This window comes from Megascapheus bottae, chromosome 34, assembly GCF_031878675.1.
Source record: "Megascapheus bottae isolate mThoBot1 chromosome 34, mThoBot2.hap1, whole genome shotgun sequence".
Lineage (NCBI taxonomy): Eukaryota > Metazoa > Chordata > Mammalia > Rodentia > Geomyidae > Megascapheus > Megascapheus bottae.
The window spans coordinates 2,888,850-2,903,001 of record NC_143542.1 but is presented as its reverse complement, the minus strand read 5'-3'; the positions used below and the strand labels follow the sequence as shown (position 1 = coordinate 2,903,001).

The following is a 14,152-nucleotide window of genomic DNA, read 5'->3' as shown; positions in this document are numbered from 1 at the left end:
CCACCAGAAAACAAGAAGTGGTACAGTGGCTGAAAGTGATAGAGCACTAGCCTTGAGCAAAAAACCAACAAACAAAACAACAACAAAAACTAAGGGACATTGTCCAGACTGAGTTCAAGCCCTACAACCGACCTCTAGGGGGAAAAAAAATTAACAGAAAAAGTAATACATACACACAGGAGGAAGGGGCATGTGATGAAAAGTTTTCTTTCTACTTCAATACAGTTGCTTTAAATAGAAAAAGAATAACTGGAAATCAACTGATTACCCAGTGAAATCCCACAGCTGGCTGATTATCTCCTATCATGAGCTTCTCTGTGGAATTCTGACCCTTCAAATATGGGCACGAGAACTCTCGGGTCTTCTGAAAAGTGTTGGGGTAGACTGGGTTGTTTTACTGATATAATAAATAATAAAAGAGGGTGAGTTTTTATGTAAGTCACAATATAGCAAGACTGTCTTGAGTCATTTCTGCACAGCAAGCATAAATATTTTCACAAGGAGCCAACAAGGCAAAGGGACAGAAAATCCTTCAGTGCAGTAGACCAGTTCTGCCATCAGTTCAGAGCAAGACTCAGGAGCAATTTTATTAACTAATACTTCATTAATTAAGATTGAATCCTTGTCCTTCTCAGGTCCTGCTTCCCATAAATGAGAAAGGTGTGAAGAATTACAACACCTCAAGGTTGGTGAAAATTGTATTTTAGACTTGAGTTGGTCCACATTTAATTAAAATTCTTAAAAGTGGGGTATTGCTGCTAGCCAAAATGTAGGATCCAATATTAGATTCATTATCTTGTCTGAAATGATGAAGGAAAACGGACAAAACATCTTTCAAAAATGGTGAAACAGCGGCTGGGAGTTTGGCCTAGTAGTAGAGTGCTTGCCTAGCATGTACAAAGACCCAGGTTCGATTCCTTGGTACCACATACATAGAAAAAACCCAGAAGTGGTGCTGTGGCTCAAGTGGTAGAGCTCTGGTCTTGAGAAAGCCCAAGGGTAGTGCCCAGTTCCTGAGTTCAAGCCCCAGGACTGGTGAAAAAAGGAAGGGAGGGAGGGAATGAGGAAGGGAAAAGAAACAAGTCAATGATATTTTGCATTTTTCCTATTAAGAAGGGGAGTCTAATTCCTGACCCTGATTCTGAACTGGATCAGCTTTGAGTTTCTTTTTTTTCCCCTGAAGGTACTGTGGTTTGATCTGGCTTAGGGACTTTCTTGGCCCAAAACAAGGTGGCAGATGTGACAAAACACAAGGCCCAAGTCCCACAGTCTTGTGTCACCAGTGTCTTGGAATGTTAAGACTACCATGTTCTGGAGGAGAAAAGGCTACTGAGGAAAAGAAACAACCCTGAGAGTGTTGTAAACTTTCCAGCTATGTACCTACTTTATGAAAATCCACAGACAGACAGTCACAGATACACACATACAGACTACCAGCCAACTCACAAATATGAGAGAACATACTATTGTTTACACAAATTACTTTTTGTAGTCTTCTATGCAGTAATAACCTAACTGATATATGCACAATGAACATAAAAGAAGAAAAGGGCTATTTTTAAAACTTGAACTTTAAAACAACAAAAAATGTCTAACTAAAAGGCTAATAACTAGGTTAAAAACATTAATACTTAACAGTTGAAAATGAAAGTATTGGGCTGGGAGTGTAGCCTAGTGGCAGAGTGCTAGCCCAACATGCACGAAAGTCCTGTGTCTGATTCCTCCGTGCCACATACTCAGAAAGAAGCTTCAAGTGGCACTGTGGCTCAAGTGGCAGAGCACTAGTCTTGAGCAAAAAGTGTCCAAGGACAGTGCCCAGGCCCTGAGTTCAAGCTCCAGGACTGGCAAAAAAAAAAAAAAAAGAAAAGAAAAATAAGTATAGAAATCAACATACCAGGCAAAATCCTACCAAAAGATGGCTCTTATTTTATATTAATACAAGCAAAATAAATTTTAGGCAAAGATATAAAAATACTAAAGAGAAAAATTCATTACACAATGATGCATAGTTCAATTACTCAGTTAATAAACCTGATCTTATCTAATCTTATCTTACCTAATAAACTGTCCCAAATATATAAAGCAAAGAGCACTCAATGATACTTGCCTAGGGTGAATGAGGCCTTGGGTTCGATTATCATATATCACAAAACATCTTAATAAGCATCAAAGAATCAATGTGATAGATGCAATAAAGGAACAGGTAAAGAACTGCAGTCTGGAGGAATGGTTCAAGAGGTATATGTACAACATGATGACAATAGTTATTACACTGCTGCACATTTGAATACTGCTAACAAAGTAGATCCTACGTGTTCTCACCACAGCCACCGACACCCTAGACACATATGTAAGGTGATAGATATGCTCAATGGCATGTAATCATTTCACAATAAAGTATACATAACTTAAAACTTCATCTGCACACTTTTGCGTGCCAGTCCGGATCTTAACCCCAGTGTCTGAGTTCTGTTTCTGAACTTGTTCACTCAAGGTGCTCTACCACTTGAGCCACAGCTCTACTTCTGGCTTTTTGGTGGCTAACCGGAGACAGGAGTTTCACTAAATTTTTTTTTTCTGCCCAGGTTGGCTTCAAACCATAGTCCTTTGATCTCAGCCTCCTAACTAGCTAAGCTGATAGGCACAAGCCACCAGGCTTAACCTGTACACTTAAAAAAAATACACCAAACTACACCTGAATAAAGCTAGGAAGAAAAAAAAGCAGTAAAATTATATTCCTAGATAAGCTTCTAAGAATGAATTAGGCTCCACCAACTAGAAGCCGTGTACAGACCAGAGGCAGAAATGAGGCAGAGGTCCCACCCTGCCCTTTAGACAGGCTCATCTCAGATGGCCTAAGCTGTTCCCGGGTGGATCTTCCAGAGCAACATTCTTCCAGGGTTCATTCTTTAGATTCCTAGGAATTGAGAGTAGCAATCTCCTACAGCACTGGCCATTTCCTAACTCTCAGTATCAATCAACCATCAGTCCTTCCTGTTCAAAATACCTAGATGTTTTATCTTTCCTAGAACTCCCTTTTTCCCCTATCTTGTACAGGGCTTGAATTCAAGGCCTCGTGCTCACTCAGCTTGCCTGGTGTTTTGCTGGTTAATTGGAGATAGAATCTAGTGGAGAATCCATGTACTCATGAGGTCTCAGTTTCCACGTACTGCACATACTCAGGAGTTGCTAGAAATATAGGCATAAACCACTAATGCCCAGCTGGTTTCTTGGAATTGTTATGTTACTGAAAGAACTGGTATCACAGATACCACATTGGCTAACCACAGGACAATTAAGTTAGAAATCGGTAATAAAATGGTGACTAGAAAACCTATGTGGAAATTAAAAAACACTTCTAAAGAGGACATTATGTTAAGTGAAGTAACAGAGACACAGAAAGACAAATAGCCCATGTTCTCTCCACTATGTGAAAGCTAAAAATAATGATCTCAAAGTAGAAAAGAGAATAGTAATTATTAGGGGCTAACAGGGGGAGAGGGATAGGAGGGAGGAAGGTAACATGTGCCAAAACAGAGTTGGTGGGGAAAAGGAATAAGTGGTATTCTATAGCACAGTAGGGTAAACATAGTTCACAATAAGCTATTATGTATTTTAAGCATAGTTAAGCCACAAGTGGTGGCACTTGCTTGTAATACTAGTACTCAGAAGGCAGAGACAGTAGAAGAATGAGTTCAAGGACAGTCTGGCTATCTAGTTCGACCCTGCGTATAAATGTATGTATGTATACATGTATGTATGTATGTGTATGAATGAATGAACAAATGAACTAGAAAAGAGGAGCTCAAAGTTTCCAAATATAAAAAAATGATGATGGAAATTCTTAATTACTTGATTGGATCAGTACACATTGTATACTGAAACTTCACACCACACCTCATTGTATATACAATTACCAAAAAGGAAATCCAATTCTAGAATAGCTGTTGGTCAAAACAGACATCAGAATGTAAAATAGAAGATAATGAGAAAAAGAAAACTAATTACAAAAAGTACTATTTATCAACATTTGAGGGCTACAGCAAGAACACTGAGAAAAGGACAAATAAACATGCTTAGTTTGGAAAGTTGAAAATCTCAAACTTACCTTTAAAATTCAGAAGGAATCCTTCTGTAATCCTAGCTACTCAGAAGGGTGAAAAAGTCAGATTCTTATCTTCTGACTCAAGAAAAAGTGGAAGTGGTGGTGTGACTCAAGTAATAGAGCACTAACCTTGAGCAAAAGAAGTTCAAGGATAGTGCCTAGGCTGTGAGCTCAAATCTGGAGACCAGGCCCCCATCCCCCCCAAAAACATCAGAAAAAAAAGTTTTAAAAGAAAATATAGAAATTAATTTTTAAAAATTAAATGAAGCTGGACTCTGGTGGCTCATGCCTACAGTTGTAGCTACTCATGAAGCTGAGATATGAGGATCCTGGTTTGAAGCCAGCCTGAGCGGGAAAGTATGTGAGAGCCTTATCTCCAACTACCCACCCAAAACTCAGAAGTGAGACTGTGGCTCAACGTGTAGAGCATTAGTCTTGAGCAAAAGAGCTCAGAGACAACACCCAGGTCCTAAGTTCAAGCTCCATAATTGACAAAAAAAAAAAAAATAGTGAAGGGCAGCCATGTTGGGGGAGGGCTTGGCAGGTTTTTGTTTTGTTTTGGTTTTTGTTTTTACAGTCTTAGGGCTTGAACTCAGGGCCTGGTCACTATCCCTGAGATTCTTTTGCTCAAGGCTAGCACTATATTACTTAAGCCACAGTACCAATTCTGGACTTTGCGATTCATGTGGTTCTGAGGAATCAAACCTAGGGCTTCATGCATGTTAGGAAAGCACTTTACCACTAAGACACATTCCCAGTCCTTTGGCAGTTCTTTAGAATGTTAAGGAGTTTTTACATACAACACACAATTATAATCCTGAATGTATACATAGGAAACAACTCCATATAAAAAACTATACATGAACTTTCAAACTAACACTATTCATAATAGCCAAAAGTTTAAAAAGAAAGTCCATTAATAGCTAAATAAACATGATCTACATATACCATAAATGCTATTCCATCATCCGTCATCAACAGCAATGAAGTCATGATATATGCTACAATATCCCTGAAAGCAGCTATGTAAAATATAATAAGGATAAAAGTCCATACATTGTATGATTCCACTTATAGAAAATGTCCAGCTGGACATATTGGCCTACACCTATATTCCCAGTTACTCAGGAGGCAGAGATTAGGAAGATAAAAATTTGAGGCCATCTCAACCAATAAGTCAGCTTGGTGGTGGTAGGCACCTGTGACTGTATTTATATGGGAGGCTGTGGCTTAGAGAATCTTAGTCAGAGGCTAGTCTATCCAAAAGCTTGAAACCATGCACAAACTAGTTACATTTAATGTGAAGAGTACCAGTCTAACAAGCACGATGTTAAAAAAAAAGTCTACGTTTTAGGATTAGGAGGACCATGGTTTGAAGTCACCCTAAAGGACAACATATACCATCTGGACAGAAGAAGCTGGATGGAGTTGATAGGGGCTTGTCATTCTAGCTAAAGGAGTATTAAAGTCTCCAAGCAGGCCCTGGGAAAAAGCAAGACCCTACCTCAAAATAATAATGCAAAAAAGTGACAGGAGCATGGCTCAATGGTAAAGTACCTGCCTAGCATGCACAAGACCAAGTTAAAGCTCCAGTGCTGCATTTTCCTCACTAATCGCTTTCAGCCTGAGGCAGAGTAAAGGAAGAATTTCCTTTAAAAAGACAAAAGCCAGGGGCCAGGAGTTTGGCCTAGTGGTAGAGTGCTTGCTTAGCATGCACAAAGACCCGGGTTCGATTCCTCAGTACCACATACATAGAAAAAAGCTGGAAATGGTGCTGAGGCTCAAGTGGTAGAGCTCTAGCCTTGAGAAAGTCCAAGGACAGTGCTCAGGCCCTGAGCTCAAGCCCAGGACTGGCAAAAAAAAAAAAAAAAAAAAAGACAAAAGCCATACACTAGCAGAACTGATGCTAATCAGTGATGTAGTTGCAGAAATGCTTACTTTGTAGTGCAACATTTCTTCTTCATCCAAACTTGCTTTTGATGGAACAGATAAAAATATCAAAGAAATACGGGCACTAGTGGCTCATGCCTATAATCCTGACTATTCAGGAAACTGAGAGCTGAGGTCTGAAGGCAGACCAAACAGATTAAGTCCATGAGATTCTTATCTCCAATTATACACCAAAAAGCTGGAAGTGGAGCTGTGACTCTAAGAGGTTGAGTGCCAACTCTGAGGAAAAAGCTCAAGGACAGTGCCCATGTCCTGAGTTCAAGTCCCAGGACTGGCGTCAAGGTACACATGCATGCATGCACTATACACCAGAAACATGAAAAAAATGTAAACCTAACATCATCCAAACATCATCTCTGAGATGACACCTTGAAACACACTGCTGTTATTCTGGTAAACTTCTATCAGGGGGATTCACATTTAACAGTGCATAGAGCAGTTCAGAATTTTATTATGTTACAAAAATTGAGAGATCAAATTAGCAATATACCAGGAATCATGGCAGTCTTTGTTAAATTTTAAAGTAACTACTTCATCTTTACATAGTATTCATGTAAAGGAAAATATAGCACTGCAATCCTTCCCAAATGAAGCCTTTTGGAATTAAACATAAACATCCCTTTGCCCAGCAACATGCCAACCCACAATTGTTGATCTTCCTGTTTGGTGATGTAATGAACCACAAGCAGGCAACAGAAAAACTGCGGTCGTAGTGTCTCACTGCATGTGACGGTAAAGAGAAGTGTGCTCCCTGGTTCCATCCAGACAAAATGAGACAGAAGAATTAGGGATTAGCCAGTTCTCTGGGACACCTACGAAAGTGTTTTTCACTGACTTTGAAATATACTTTGAAAGAGGATGACTATAGCTGAAATTGTTTAGAACTATGAAAACTCAACAAGTAAACCTGTTTAAATTGCTTTAGGAAGGAGGAAAGGGGAAAGGAACAGTAATACCAGGGGGAAATCTTCATTGGAATATTTTGAAAACATGACAATGAAATCTCCCTCTTACAGAGGAAAGATTATTAATGTAATTCTTATTAAAAGGTTTTCATTAGGGTCACCAATTTCTGCTAGGTTTCTGTTGGAGGTCTTTACAACATGGTCTAAGGACCCCTTGCACAGTCACTCAGAAGTGCGTGGACAGGAAAACATGAGACGGTAGAATGAAGAGGCGATCCAAGCATGTTCAATGAGTGCTGTCCTTGAGAAAACCCGAGGATAGTGCCCAGGCCCTGAGTTCATGCCCCGGGTCTGGCAAAACAAAAAACCAAAATAAACAGTGTAATTCCTTAAAAAAAAAAATCCTATCTCACAGACCCAACAAAATGAATACCTGGAAACTGTCAGTTGAAAGTTGAGGGGAGAGGCTGGAAAGGGGGCTAGAAGAAGAGAGGAAGCAAGAACAATGTCGTGATAGTATTCGACACATAGCTCATGAAACTAAGAAAGTGGAGGTAACCTGTTGTGTTGAAAGGAATGGGTAGAATAACAAAAGGGGTGATGTCAATAGAGATACATTTTACTTACTTATTCATTGAATTTTATCTACTTTGCACAACTAAATATATTTAAAAAAAGAAAAGAAAAACATTGGTCCATAGTTTGACCCTGTGGTAGAATGCTTGCCTAATGTGCATGAAAACCCGGGTTCAATTCTTGGTACCACATACATAGAAAAAGCTGGAAGTGGTGCTGTGGCTCAAGTGGTAGAGCACTAGACTTGAGAAAGCCCAAGGACAGTGCTCTCAGGTCCTGAGTTCAAGCCCCAGGACTGGCAAAAAAAAGAAAAAAAAAAAAGAAAAAAGAGGGCTGGGAATGTAGCTTAGTGGTTGAGTGCTTGCCTAGCATGCATAAAGCCCTGAGTTCACATCCTTAGCACCACCTAAACAGAAAAAGCCAGAAGTGGTGCTGCAGCTGCAGCTTCTTAAGTGGTAGAGGACTAGCCTTGAGCACAGAGGGGTTCAGGGATAGTGCCCAGGGATAAAAGAAAAAAGAAGCCTGGCACAGAGGTTCATGCCTGTAATCCTAACTACTCAGGAGGCTGAGATCTGAGGATTGCAGTCCAAAGCCAGTCCAGGTAGAAAAGTTCCCATGAGATTCTTATCTCCAATTAAACACTCAAAAAGCAGAAGTGGTGCTTTGGCTCAAGTGGTAGAGTGATAGTCTTGCACACAAAGAGGCTCAGGGATAGTGCCCAAGCCCTGAGTTCAAGCCCAACTGAAAAAAAAAATTGTCTCTGATAACAATGTATGTGGGGGGTGGGGGCATTGGGAAGAAGAGGCCTAGTTAGAGGAAGAAGGGCATGTGAATGGAAGGAAGAATTTTGTTCCTTGTTATTCTGCTTTTTGAATGTCATGAACAGCTTTCCTCTGAATATGCTTCCACCATGATGTTTCTCATCACCACAGGCCTAAAAGTAACAGAGTCAGCTGCCCATGGACTAAACCCCAAGAAATTATATGTCAAAGTAAGCCTTTCCTCCTTCAAGCCTTTTTTTTTTTTTGGTCACTGTTAGAAAGTTGATTTAACATAGGCTGTTTGACATAGTTAGGAGGTCTTACTCTGAACCTGATAGCCACACTACTTCGTCAAAGCTTATCTCTAGCACTTACTAGCTCTGAGACCCAGGAAAAACTTACCTTCACTGAGCCTGAGAAGTATGGCCCCACTTACAAATGAAGAAATTATTTCAGGAAGCTAATTAAAATCTCTGAAATTTCAAATTAAGTACTGCCTCTTTAATCAAAACAAGAAGCATTTTAAAAACTTGAAGGATACATTATTATATTTATTTATTATCAGCTTCTACTTATGTTTGAACTCAGGGCTTCAGGCTAGGCCCTAAGTGCTCTAAAATTTGAGGCACATCTTTTTACTTTAACCAAGAAAAATTAACCATAGACATTGAAGCTTTCTACCCTAACTGAAACACAGATCAAACAATTTTTTACATAAAACCTAATTGATTCTTTTTGTATCCAGAGATTGGGGTTTCGGGAAAGGAGAATCATCCTTCCAAACACACAGGAATAAGAACTGAGCCATGAAACTTTGGAAGACAGTTTGGCAGTTTCTCACAAAGCTAAACATAGTCTTACAATATGATCCAGCAACTGCATTCCTAGGAATTTATCCAATTGAGCTGAAAACTGTGTCCACATGAAAGCCCGCCCATGAATATTTATAGCAGCTTGGTTCGTTATTGCCAAAAACTAGAAGCAACTCTAATGTCCTTCACCAGGTGATTGGATAAAGAAATTGATACTTGCATAGTGGAGTTTTATTCAGTACTTAAAAGGCTGTGCTAGTTTTTTGTTACCAAACCAAATGCCTAAGGAAAGCAGCTTCAAAGAGGACAGATCTGCTCTGGCTCATGGTTTCAGATGAAGGTCAGCTGGACTGACCCAGGACAGTGGGCCTGAGGTGAGGCAGAGCGTCATGACAGTGGGAGCATGAGTGACAGAGGATCCTCATCTCACTGTGGCCAGGAAGCAGAGAAAGCTGGTGACATGAAGGTTTATTTTACCAGAACACATCCTCAACTGACCAATTTCTTCCACTTAGACCCCACCTTCCAATAACAACAGTATGTTGTAAGTCCATCAAAGAATGAACTCATTGATTGGGTTGGAGCTCTCAGGACCCAATCACTTCTCAATGATCGGATCCATCATCAAGTGTGCAAACCTTCTGAGTGGCACTTCATATCCAAACTCTAACAGAAGCCAGAAAAGACATGGAGGAACCTGTGGTTTGGAATGTCTGCATATGATTTCAACTCTATGGCATTCTGAATAAGGCTAAACTTCAAAGACCATAAAAGCATCAGAAATTGTGGGGGATATGGGAAGGGATGACTAGACAGAGCACAAGAATCTCAGGCAATGAGACTTTTCTACATGATACTGCGATGGTGAACACATTGGTCAAAACCCACAGAACTCTCTCTTGGCTGGGTGGCAGTGGCTCACACCTATAACCCTAGTTATTTGAGAGGCTGCAAACCAATCAACCATGTGACCAGCCCAGGTTAAAAAAAAAAAAAAAACTTGCAAGATTCCTTCTCGACCCAGAGGTGGAAGGTTGAGAATGGGAGGGTTGTGGTTTCAAGCCAGACTGGACAGAAAACTCTTGAGACTCTTGTCTCCATGCAGTGAAACATATATAGGAAGGCTAAAAAGTCAGGTAGACTGCAGTTTCCTCGAAGGGAAAGGGTAGGGAGCAAGACCTTATCTCCCTATCTCAAAAATAACCAGTGCGAAACAGAGCTGGAGTTGTAGCTCAGGGGTGCTGCACCAGACTTGCATGTATGAGTTCAGATTCTAGTTCTAACACACACACACACACAAAACAACTGTATCTCTCTAAGACTGAACCAATGGTAAACTAGTTAGTAATAATGAACAAACAATGGCTCTTCAACTGTATCCAATGTACCTTATCCATGTAAGATGCCCACACTAAGAAAACTAAGCCCAGGCGGGCAGCCCCAAGCCACTCAGAGGCTATGGCAGAAGAATCACCTGAGCATAATAGGGGAACCTATGGTATGGAGGAAGCAGGTGGGGCTTCTGTACCATCAGCTTTGTTTTTAGGTAAATTTAAGTCTGTTCTATGAAATAACTTACGGTTTTCTAGTAGTTAACTGGAGGTAAGAGTCTCACAGACTTTATTGCCCAGGCTGGCTTTGAACCATGATCCTCAGATCTCAGCCTCCTGAGGAGCTAGGATTACAGGAGTGAGTCACCATGCCCAGCTTTCTTAATAGCATTTTTTAAATATACATAATGATATCCAAAGCTACCAAATAATTCTTGAAAACAACTTTGTGAAAGTTGTTAGCTCTGACAATTTAATCAATCCAAATTCCAACAAGTAAGAAGACTGGATGGAAGATTAGATAGCAGGTTCCTGAGTGAATTTAAATGAAAAAAATGTTATCTAAAATTTAAGATTATTCTTTTCACTGAAGTTAGGTACAAAATCACTGCCTTTGAGGACTTTGTTTAGTTGAGAAGATCAAACTACTTTTTAGAAAGATGGGGGGAAACAATGGCAATGTAACACTGATTAAGATGCACTGTACTTACAATAAACTGAGAAATAAACATTTATAACCAATTTACTGTCTCCACAGGTGAAATTTTAGCTAAACTGGACATGAAACTGGAACAGTAATAATCCTGTGGGTGTCCCCAAAAGAAACTCTCACTCAGTGTGAAACTCAGTTCCTTTCTCCTCCAATCCATTTCATGTTTCCGGTGAAATCTAACACCACCTTACTAACAAGGGCAGTGGTTCCAGACTTAGGAAAGCAACATTTTCTCTACCAGGGCATCTGGTTTTGTTTTTGGTAGTGCTAAAAATTGAACCCAAGGTCTTACACATGCTAGCAAGCCAATTGCATTACCACTGAGCTATCTTCTTTAGCCTATCCACAGCATCTTTTTTTTTTTTTTTTTTTTTTTTTTGCCAGTCCTGGGGCTTGAATTCAAGGCCCGGGCACTGTCCTTGACACTTTTTGCTCAAGGCTAGCACTCTGCCACTTGAGCCACAGTGCCACTTCTAGCCTTTTCTGTGTATATAGTTCTGGGGCATTGAACCCAAGACTTCTTGCATGCTAGACAAGCACGCTTATCACTAGGGTAAATGCTCCCAGCTCCACAGCATCTTTTTTTTTTTTTTCCAGTCCTGGGCTTGAGCACTGTCCTTGGACTTTCTCAAGGCTAGAGCCCTACCACTTGAGCCTCAGCACCATTTCCGGTTTTTTTCTATATATGTGGTACAGAGGAATCAAACCCCGGTTTGCATGCATGCTAGGCAAGCACTCTACCAGCAGGCCAAACTCCTAGCCCCAACAGCATCTTTAATAGGTATCTTTCAAAAAGAAATGGCCAAGTATAGTTATTGTCATCATTGACAGATTTATTACACTTAAATGTGCTTCAACAGCACACATACAAAAAGGAGAGAGACAGTAATTTAACCTTTTGTGAAACTTGAAGTCTTCCATTTGACATCTGATTACAAAGTGGACAAATAAATATCCTGCAGTTTCTTCTCAACTTCCTTTCCAAGTAAAGATTTGGCAGCATTCACTGAAATACAAATCAAGACTCTTTTGCAGCTTAAAACACATATGGCTTCCTACTAAGCTTAGAGTGAAGTCCAAACCCGAGCCTCAGATCCCTCCTGGATCTTCCCCAGCTGCACCTCTGGCCATTGTTCCCTATCCTCTGGTGAGCCACTCTCCAGCACAAGTGCCCTCTTCTTGTTGCAAGGTTCTCCACTGGTTAATTTCCACTCCTTCAGACTCATTCCCAGAGCCATCTACTGTGGCTACCATGTCTAAAGGATTCCCAGCTTCGTCTTCACTCTTTTGCTTTCTTTTACTTCCTCCACCCCAGTGCTGTTAATATTGCTTGCTGTTTTAGAAGGCTGGGGCATGGCTCAACTAGTACAGCATCTATCTACCAAGTGTGAAGTCCCGATTTCAAACCCCAGAGGAAGGCATCAGGGGAAAGAGGGAGGAAAGAGTTTTGGAAGCAATGCAGATAAAAGAATAAATGAGGGGGAGGGAAAGTGGGAGAAAAACATGGGATGGGGTAACGTTAGCATGTTCAAGAAGAAATGTACTCACTATCTTACACATGTAATTGCAACCCCTCTGTACAATACCCTGACAATAAAATAAAAATATTTTTAAGAGTAAATGTATTTGCTCTAGAGTCACACCCTTGGGTTAGCTTCCATGATCTACCACTTTGCTAACCCAGTAAGAACAGATACCTACACTTCACCCTTTTTCTTTTTTCTTGCTAGTCCTGCGGCTTGAACACAGGGCCTGAGCACTGTCCTTAGAATTCTACCCTTGAGAAAGTCCATCACTTGAGCCACAGTACCATTTCTGGCGTTTTCTTTGCATGTGGTACCAAGGAATTGAACCCAGGTCTTCAGGGCTACACTAGCACTCTTACCCTAGGCCAAACTCCTGGCCCCACTTATTTTTCCCTCTCCCCCACTTTTTTTTTTTTTTTAAAGAAGATACATGTTTGATTCCTGTTTTATTTTATTTTTGCTAGTCCTGAGGCTTGAACTCTGGGCTTGGGTTTGAGCTTTCTCAAGGCAAGCATTCTACCACTTAAGCCACTGCACCACTTTCAGCTTTTCTGTGTATGTGGTACCAAGGAATTGAACCTAGGGCTTTGTGCATGCTAGGTGAGCATTCTACCACTAGGCCACACTCTAGGACCCTCTTCTTCTTTTTGACAAAATTGGGGCTTGAACTCAGGACCTGGGTACTGCCCTTTAGCTTTTTCCACTCAAAGCTGGAGTTCTATCACTTGAGTCATAGCTCCACTTCTGGCTTTTGACTGGTTAACTGGAGGAGTCTCATTTGATTGGTTAACTGGAGAGCTTATGAACTTTTTTGCCTGAGCTTGCTTCAAACCTTGATCCTTAGATCTCAGCCTCTTTGAGTAGCTAGGATTACAGCCATGAGCTAACAGCTCCTGGCTCACTTTTCTCACTAAAAACTTTGTTTTTTGTTTCAGAAAAAAAAAAGTACTTCACATCATATGAACCATCTTCCCCATTTTTGAAGAATATAGAGTCTAGGACAGTAGTACATCCACAATGTGGGTGGGCAACTATCACCACTCTCTGTCCTAATTGTTTTCATCTTGGAAAACAGGAACTCTGTCCCAGTTACATAATTACTCCCTCTAGCCCTCGGGAGAAAACATGCAGCTTTCTCTAGGAATTCTAGGACTTCTTTTAGATATCTCATGCAAGTGGACGCTTGGGAATTTGTCTCAAGGTTCACTCAGGTTATACCATGTGACAGGTCTTTTCCTCTTAAAACCTGAGTAGTATGCGATTGTAAGGACATATCACATTTTATTTATACATTTATTTACTTGTTTACTGCTGAAGGAAACTTGGTTTGTGTCTACCTCTTAGCCACTATGAAGAAGCATACAGCTCTAGTTTTATTTTTTCAAGAACTGTCCACGTTTTCCATAATAGCAGCACCATTTTACATCCCCACCAGCAATGCCTAAGGTCCCTGATTTCTCATCTTTCAGTGTAC

At 40.5% G+C, this 14,152-nt stretch overlaps 1 protein-coding gene across 4 annotated transcripts in view; it reads right to left on the bottom strand.

Moving 5' to 3' along the window:
• The window catches only part of Cyth3 (cytohesin 3), an 80,014-nt gene that overhangs the window by 22,027 nt on the left and 43,835 nt on the right, over positions 1–14,152 (bottom strand). Inside the window, exon 1 of one of the 4 annotated variants that reach the window (XM_090324275.1) lies at positions 12,048–12,158. The exons of the other annotated variants lie outside the window; for them this stretch is intronic. The gene's annotated coding sequence lies outside the window, so the exon portion shown is untranslated. Of the gene's footprint in view, positions 1–12,047; positions 12,159–14,152 lie in introns of those variants that run through there. 4 annotated transcript variants of the gene reach the window in all.